The sequence below is a fragment of the Haliotis cracherodii genome, unplaced genomic scaffold, assembly GCF_022045235.1.
Source record: "Haliotis cracherodii isolate W230 unplaced genomic scaffold, xgHalCrac1.p SCAF_12, whole genome shotgun sequence".
In the NCBI taxonomy this organism is placed as follows: Eukaryota; Metazoa; Mollusca; class Gastropoda; order Lepetellida; family Haliotidae; genus Haliotis; species Haliotis cracherodii.
The window spans coordinates 19,261,705-19,271,626 of record NW_027266267.1 but is presented as its reverse complement, the minus strand read 5'-3'; positions in this window follow the sequence as shown (position 1 = coordinate 19,271,626).

Sequence of the window (9,922 nt, the reverse complement as noted above, 5' to 3'; positions counted from 1 at the left end):
CTCTCGTACCACACCTACCCCTCGTACCACTCCTACCCCTCGTACCCTCGACTACTCCTACCACTCGTACCACTCCTACCCCTCATACCACTCCTACCCCTCATACCACTCCTACCCCTCACACCACTCCTACCACTCGTACCATTCCTACCACTCGTACCACTCCTACCCCTCGTACCCTCGTACCACTCCTACCCCTCCTACCACTCCTACCACTCGTACCACTCCTACCCCTCGTACCCTCGTACCACTCCAACCCCTAGTACCCTCGTACCACTCCTACCCCTCGTACCCTCGTACCACTTCTACCCCTCATACCACTCCTACCCCTCACACAACTCCTACCACTCGTACCACTCCTACCCCTCGTACCCTCGTACTACTCCTACCCCTCGTACCACTCCTACCCCTCGTACCACTCCTACCCCTCGTACCACTCCTACCCCTCGTACCCTCGTACCACTTCTACCCCTCATACCACTCCTACCCCTCACACCACTCCTACCCCTCGTACCACTCCTACCCCTCGTACCACTCCTACCCCTCGTACCACTCTCTACCACTCGTACCACTCCTACCCCTCGTACCCTCGTACCACTCCTACCCCTCGTACCACTCCTACCCCTCATACCACTCCTACCCCTCGTACCACTCCTACCCCTCATACCACTCCTACCCCTCATACCACTCCTACCCCTCATACCACTCCTACCCCTCGTACCCTCGTACCACTCCTACCCCTCGTACCACTCCTACCCCTCGTACCCTCGTACCACTCCTACCCCTCGTACCACTCCTACCCCTCGTACCACTCCTACCCCTCGTACCACTCCTACCCCTCCTACCACTCCTACCCGTCGTACGACTCTCTACCACTCCTACCACTCCTACCCCTCGTACCCTCGTACCACTCCTACCCCTCGTACCACTCCTACCCCTCATACCACTCCTACCCCTCATACCACTCCTACCCCTTATACCACTCCTACCCCTCGTACCCTCGTACCACTCCTACCCCTCGTACCACTCCTACCCCTCGTACCCTCGTACCACTCCTACCCCTCGTACCACTCCTACCCCTCGTACCACTCCTACCCCTCGTACCACTCCTACCCCTCCTACCACTCCTACCCGTCGTACGACTCTCTACCACTCCTACCACTCCTACCCCTCGTACCCTCGTACCACTCCTACCCCTCGTACCACTCCTACCCCTCATACCACTCCTACCCCTCATACCACTCCTACCCCTTATACCACTCCTACCCCTCGTACCCTCGTACCACTCCTACCCCTCGTACCACTCCTACCCCTCGTACCCTCGTACCACTCCTACCCCTCGTACCACTCCTACCCCTCGTACCACACCTACCCCTCGTATCCTTCTCTCGTACCCTTCTTACCACTGTTATCCCTCGTACCACTCCTAACCCCTAACTATTTGTGATGAAATCTAATTATGATATGTGTGTACTCCCAAACAAAAATGTTTAAAATAACAGTATGGGTACTGCTTTGCAAAACATCTTCGACCTTCTCTTTCTAGACCTGTAAAAAACGTTTGAAGTACCAGCGTCTGTGCTAGCTGGCAGGAAGTAGCTGGCATATGTCCTGTCTGTCGAGGGAGTCCTATCAATACACTTTCAGCGGTGTTATTTATACAGCCACAAGACTCCATTCAAATTGAACTGATTTACGAGAAACCTGTTTCAACTTTGAAATAACAAGATGGATACATGCAGTCAGTAAATACGCTACCTGATCTAGTGAAGGAGAGGTAATGTTAGAAAACACCAGCTTCCTCATCGCAACGAACTGCTGGAAGAATACGCCATCGGGCATAAGGTGACGTTCATCACTCATCATTTATCATGCATCACTCATCATCGCTAATGAATTCTATATTTAGTCATAGAAGTATAAGTATGCATCATGCATTTGTATTATGTATCTCTGGTTGGTTGGTTGGTTTGTTGTTTAACGCCGCACTCAGCAATATTCCAGCTTTATGACGGCGGTCTGTAAATAATCGAGTCTGGACTGATTAATCCAGTGATTAATATCATGAGCATCGATCCACGCACGCAATTGGGATCGCTGACATGCATCAACCAAGCCAGCGAGCCTGACCACCCGATCCCGTTAGTCGCCTTTTACGACAAGCATGGGTTGCTGAAGACCTATTCTACCCCGGAATCTTCACGGGTCATTTATCTCTGACTAAGTTATCTCTGACTAAGTGATGTGTCTTATTTGATTCAATTTAAAAACAACAAAACAAACAAATTCTGGGGTTGAATGGGTACCCTGCATCATATCTTTTATTAATAATGTTTATTGTTTCAAAGTCTGGACTTAATTATCTGTATTGTGGGTTCGAATCCCGGTTCGCCCCGATTATGTTTCTAGGTTTGTCAGCACCATACCCGTGCTCGTGGGTTTCACCGAAGTGGTAAACGTCTGAGACCTGCATCACTTTGGGCTTTCCTCCCACATTAAGCTGACACGCCGTGATATAACTGGAATACTGTTAAAAGCGGCGTTAAACCAAATCACTAAAACATAATCGGGGCGAATCGGGATTCTAACCCACAATCATAGGTTTCTGGCATGTCCAAGGGACACAACTCTGCACACCGAATTGCGGCGCCTTAGACGACTGGGCCCCACGTGACCCCGTCCGACAACTGATGTGGTCAGTGGATACAAGGAGATGCCTCCTATTCATACTCACCAGTACCTCTGTGTGGTTTCAGTCGACCAATAGGACACTATACCGACGAGCTAAAGAAACTAAGCATCATCTAAAACAAAACACCGGATGGTAATAATGCACATAATATTTGAACAATAATTCAGTTGTGTAACAACGTGATAAAAAAAATGCAAGATCACGTTTCAAGTGGGAAGCGGAGAGAGATTGTAAGATTTCATCACTGAACCGTGAGAGGTGTGTTTAGCAAGGAATACAATAAATCAACAGCGATATCATTCTGTTTATTGTTTATTATGTTGGCAAACATTGACAAAAATATAACAAATGTATATGCTAATAAAATATCACCGACATATCTATCACAAGTTATTTGTAGTAACACTATATATCATCAAACGTTTGTATTCCCATTGACCAAGGAGATGGCAAACAGTGTCAACATACTCCATGTCTGATCAGAGTTCTGCTGTGACCTGGTCTTTGGTTGTCTAAGTCCACGGCCGAATGTGAATACTTGTTGCCAAGGAGTTCAGTTTTGTTGTCAAAGAGTTCAGTTTTGTTGTCAAGGAGTTCAGTTTTGTTGTCAAGGAGTTCAGTTTTATTGTCAAGGAGTTCAGTTTTGTCTTCAAGGAGTTCAGTTTTGTTGTCAAAGAGTTCAGTTTTGTTGTCAGGGAGTTCAGTAAGGAGTTCAGTTTTGTTGTCAAGGAGTTCAGTTTTGTTGTCAAGGAGATCAGGTTTGTTGTCAAGGAGTTCAGTTTTGTTGTCAGGGAGTTCAGTAAGGAGTTCAGTTTTGTTGTCAAGGAGTTCAGTTTTGTCGTCAAGGAGTTCAGTTTTGTTGTCAAAAAGTTCAGTTTTGTTGTCAAGGAGTTCAGGTATTGTTGTCAAGGAGTTCAGTTTTGTTGTCAAGGAGTTCAGTATTTTTGTCAGGGAGTTCAGTTTTGTTGTCAAAGAGTTCAGTTTTGTTGTCAAAGAGTTCAGTTTTGCTGTCAAAGAGTTCTGTTTTGTTGTCAAGGAGTTCTGTTTTGTTGTGCCAGATTCGATCAAATTTTTGTAAGACCAATGGCATTAGTGAAGACGAGATTTTTTTTTCATAGAACAGGGGAGACAACATGCACGCCAAGCATGCCGTGCCATAACCAGGGAACTGGTAGGATATTAAGAATACATTGTTTCCTCGATATAGGGTGGCATCTTGATCAATATAGACGCCATACATGCCGATCCAGTGATCGTCATCACATAATTGCTAAAACTTAAGACCTCCATGGAAGCTTCTTTCAGTGGCATTTAGAAGTTGGTGTGATGAAGTAAGACGAGTTCTATGGATGAACAACTTCTTTGTTACAATTAGTGCGACGTTTCGGTGTAGATCCTAACACCTTTATCAAGCAAGTGATGAATAGTGCTAAACAACATAGGTATATATACTTATTAACATCAATGCTTATACAGTAAATGATTGATGGACACAGAGCGCTGATTAAGATAAATGGAAGCCAGTGGATGACTAATGGACACAGAGTCAACAAGCAGACTGATAGAGATGATGGAAGCCAGTGGATTAATTGGATGGACGTAGGGATTTAGCAATTAGGTGATGGTAAGCAGGCGGGATGTAACTCGTCTTACTTCCATGGAAGCATTGTCAGGGCATGTCTCTGGTCCAGGTGTGGTGTCACCGTACCCCATCGCCTATACTACCTGTGTGTATGATTCCTGTAGTGAAGACTGTGGTTCCACGCTGGCTGTCCCAGACCCCTTCTTCCACCCATGTTGGAGTGATACAGTCCAACTGCTCATGTTGGGGACTCTCGGCAATGGCATCCACTCAAACATTGTCCACTTTGACAAGGGCAGTCACAGGGTCAGAGGTGAGGTGAAATGGGGTTTAACGTCGCTTCCAAGATTATTGCACTTATATAGCGACTAGCATGTACGTGTGTGTGTTTGTGTGGCTGCTTGTACTAGACCGGACTGATGCCGATTTATAGTGCTAGCGCACTGAGATACCATGCCGCAGTTTAACATGAATACCCCACTCAGACACAGTATACTGACTCCGAGTCGACCAGTCCTTGTTTTAGCCCCTTGTTTTAGCCCATTAACGTCTTTTGGTATGACGCGGTCGGGGATCGAACCCCAGACCTTCCGCTCTCCGGGTGGACGCTCTACCACTAGACCACGGAGGCGGTCCACAGGGTCAGAGGGTGTGCTTTGGCTCCCGTAACCAGTTGGTGAAAGTCAGCATCGTCTTCTCCATGCTGGCTAGTCCAAGGACCAGGACATAGTGGAGGTAACATCCACGTGTCTGGACCGCACCTGATGCTGAGGTAATGGCTTTGGCGACTGCTCTCTCAAAGTCAGTCTGGAAGATTTCTGGTTGCAGAGTAAGTTTCTGTGTTTCTCGGCTTCACGTCTCAGATTAATACTTGCGCATACATAGATTCTGTCCATAATGGTAAACATGGGTATCTTTATGGATGTAGAGGTTAGAAAATAACACTGCCTCACAGGCACAACATCACTAACACAACGTCACGAACACAATTACACTAACACAACATCACTTAAACAATATCACTAACACAATATATCTAACACAATATCACTAACACTGCATCACATACACAACGTCACTGGCACTGGGCTGAAATACTGTAAAATGTAACTTAAATACTTTAAAATGTTACTGAAATACTGTAAAATGTAACTGAAACACTGTAAAATGTTACTGAAATACTGTAAAATGTTACTGAAATACTGTGAAATGTAACTGAAATACTGTAAAATGTAACTGAAACACTGTAAAATGTTACTGAAATACTGTAAAATGTAACTGAAATACTGTAAAATGTAACTGAAACACTGTAAATCATAGAGTAGATACTTTAAAAAAATGCTGTGGTAGTGTAAAGCCAACGGTTAGAACCAGTATTGGTCACTACAAATACGAGTGATGGTGCATGCACGTGATGGAGGCCTCACGAGGAGTTAGTCACGAGCTGGTCACGTGGCTGCGTGAAGTCGTGAGCGGCATGGTACATACGTGGTCGACCTGACACATCTGTTGTAGACTGGCTCCGTAGTGTAGGCTTTTAAAGTGGTGACTAAGGGAGACTGTTAGTTGCTGTTGAAGGGAATATACCACTCAACCTTTGACAGGGGTACTGAGATGTGCCCTACTGCGTGAAACATTGAGGAAAAAACTTAAATGAATGTGTGTTTGTTTTCAGTTAACTTGTAGTTAAGTTGAAATGAAGTTTGGTAATGGTGGGTGCAATTTTTATAACATCACATCCAAGCAATAATCCCCACCTGGAGACCCGTGAAGATACGGGGTAGAATAGGTCTTCAGCAACCCATGCTTGCCGTAAAAGGTGACTATGCTTGTCGTTAGAGGCGACTAGTGGGATCGGGTGGTCAGGCTCGTTGACTTGGTTGATGCATGTCATCGTATCCTAATTGCGTGGATCGATGCTCATGATGTCAATCACTAGACTTTCTGGTCCAGCCTCGATTATTTACAGACCGCCGTTATATAGCTTTGATATTGCTGAGTACGGCGTTAAACAAACAAACATTCCCACCTGGACTACCAGGGATATCCCTTTTAAAAGTTGAGAGTTATAACATTTCCAGGTATGTTCCTATACACTGTAGACTATTAAACAACACGATTTTCGCAGGTGATATTCATAACCTAAAGAACCAAAGCTAACTAAACCACCGAGGACAACTGTACTGCCTGATCATTCATTTCTGACCCGTGAAGATTCCGGGGTAGAATAGGTCTTCAGCTACCCATGCTTGCCGTAAAAGGCGACTATGCTTGTCGTAAGAGGGGACTAACGGGATCGGGTGGTTAGGCTCGCTGACTTGGTTGATGCATGTCATCGATCCCAATTGGATGGACCCGTGAAGATCTGGGGTAGAAAAGGTCTTCAGCAACCCATGCTTGCCGTAAAAGGCGACTATGCTTGTCGTAAGAGGCGACTAACGGGATTTGGATCGTCAGACTCGTACCGCATGTATTCGCATTTCAATTGCATGGATCGATGTTCATGATGTCAATGACTGGAATGTCTGGTTCAGACTCGATTATTTTACAGACCACCGTCATATAGCTGGAATATAGCTGAGTACGGCTTTAAACAACAAACAAAACAAACATTAATTTCTTCACAGCAAACAGGCGTGTTAACAGGAACCACGACCTGTTATCATATGACTGTGAACGTATCCTTCCTAGTTCCGTGCTGAATCATTGCAAGAGAGCTCGAGTGTAAGTGATTTAGGTGTAACCCCCTTTCAAACAGTGATATGACAACGCAAGTAAGGGTATGATGTATGGATGAACAGCTTCATTATTACCATTAGGAGCCACGTTTCGGTGTAGGTTCTGACACCGTCACCAAGCAAGTGATGTTCAGAGTATGGATGAGAGGCATGGATACAAGTGTGAGACAGTGTTTTATACAGTTGAATAGTTAGGGTGTGGTTACAGTGGAGGGGGGAAGCCTGTCATGTTCACACTTCGGGTGATGTAAGGTAAGGTATTAAGGATAAGCACTGGGGGTTACATAAGGTAAGTACAAAGGATAAACGCTACGGGTGATATGACGTAAAACACATAGGACAAACACCGCAGGTGATAAAAGGTAAAGCAAAAAGGATAAACACCGCGGGTCATATGAGGTTAAGTACAAAAGACAAACACTGCGGGTGATATAAGGTAAAGTACAAAGGATAAACACTGCAGGTCACATACGGTAAAGTACAAAGGATAAACACTGCAGGAGATATAAGGTAAAGTACAAAGGATAAACACTGCGGGTGATATAAGGTAAACTAAGTACAAAAGACAAACACTGCGGGTGGTATCAGGTAAAGTACAAAGGATAAACACTGCAGGTCACATACGGTAAAGTACAAAGGATAAACACTGCAGGAGATATAAGGTAAAGTACAAAGGATAAACGCTACGGGTGATATAAGGTAAAATACAAAGGATAAACACCGCGGGTCATACAAGGTAAAGTACAAAGGATAAACGCTACTGGTGATATGAAGTAAAATACAAAGGACAAACACCGAAGGTGATATAAAAGGTAAAGTAAAAAGGATAATCACTGCGGGTCATATAAGGTTAAGTACAAAGGAAAAACGCTAGGGTGATACAAGGTAAAGCACAAAGGACAAACACCGCAGGTGATAAAAGGTGAAGTACAAAGGATAAACACCGCAGGTGATATAAGGTAAAGTAGAAAGGATAAACACTGCACGTGATATAAGGTAAAGCACAAAGGACAAACACCGCAGGTGATAAAAGGTGAAGTACAAAGGATAAACACCGCAGGTGATATAAGGTAAAGTAGAAAGAATAAACACTGCACGTGATATAAGGTAAAGTACTAAGGATAAACACTGCAGGAGATACAATGTAAAGTACAAAGGATAAACACCCCATCATTTCAACTGTTTTTAGTCTGTGTTTCACATGATATATCCACGCCGGAGCGCGTTCCTCCCGTTATCCCCTGATAAACTGTCCATTTCCAGCAGAAATATTCCGAAACCCTCGCAATGAGAGCAAGACAGACATGCATTGCCTTTGTGCGAACACCTGGTGTCGTCACCAGTCTTCTTTTATGCCCAATGGAATCTGTTTCGGCAGATCATTTTTTTGCGTTGAGGTTTCGAATTCTTAAGAATGGCGTTTTCGGAATAAGGAATGCATAATTGGACTTCCATCAGACTAATCACTGTTTCACAATGAATGTAATAATACTGAGAAGGCGCATTCATTACATAAATACTATTTGGGCTTTATTCTAAGTTCTCGGACCTCTTAACGGTATGATGGTTAGTGAGTGACTGCGTTGGGTTTAACGCCGCTTTTAACATTTTTCCAGTTATATAACGGCATGTCAACTTAATATGGGAGGAAAGCCCGAAGTGATACAGGTCTCAGACGTTTACCACTTCGTTGAAAACCACGAGCACGGGTATGGTGCCGACAAACCTAGAAACATAACCGGGGCGAACCGGGATTCGAACCACAATCATAGGTTTCTGGCGTGCCCAAGGGACGCAACTCTGCACAGCGAATCGCGGCACCTTTGACGACTGGGCCGCCCGTGCCCCCTATGGTGGTTAGAGTGAAATAAGAACCTGATTTTGAAACGTGCTTGGTGTAAATTTAAAGTACGTGAGTTACGTCCCTTCCTATAACCAATCTACTTTGTTTCTCTGACATTTTAACTGACTGGGCGAAGATTTTAATTTTAACTGAGACTCCCAAAATATTAGATGGACGGGTCCATAAACAAATTAATTATGAATGAATATAAGTAAATAAAATATGGTCACTTTAACACGAACGCTCATTGTTTCTACTGTGCAGTTTTTTTAAACAGAGGGTGGAGCATTGCAAGGCTTATGTATTCGCCCTTTGTTATTTCTATATGCTACATACATTCAAACACAAACTCTGGTAATAGAAATTCATCTATAACTAAACATTAAAACGGATTATGATTAAATGGACTTAACGTTTTGATGTTTCAAAATTCGTATGGTAGACATTTGTGACGCATCAAATTTATCGCATCAGTGACTAAAGTATGTGCAATGAGATTCGCTATTTTGGCTTGTACCATATGTTCCCGTGTTTGGTCAGGGGAGCGCTTGACTTGCCTTTGCGTGTGTTTATGACTGTTGCCACCAGTTGGACAGGATACCTGATGTCATCACTGTTTGATAATGATTCACAGACACATGGTAATTACACATAAAAAGAATCGTAAAAAGAACTTATGATTTCTTATGATTATGAAAAGGATTCCGTCGCTTTTACTTAAAAATTACTTACGAATTAAAAATTTTAAAATGCACGTAATCTATTTGTGTATACAGAGCGTAATGACGAATTTACGTGTACTGTGGTCAGAAATGAAGGTCACACTTTAAATTTCTCTTTTTGTTCACGCTGCGTATATTTAAATAAAATGACACAGCTGACCATCCACATCAAAACTTGTGTAGTGTATTTATTCGATGTGAATGTACAAAAAGAACCATGTCATCTTGTATATGTATGTTACAAATAGTTTTCCGCTAGATGACGCGTACATTTACATACAGTACACGCATACTCATTGGTGGACGCTCTCAGTCATTCATACTCCATCGCGTTACAACGGGGCA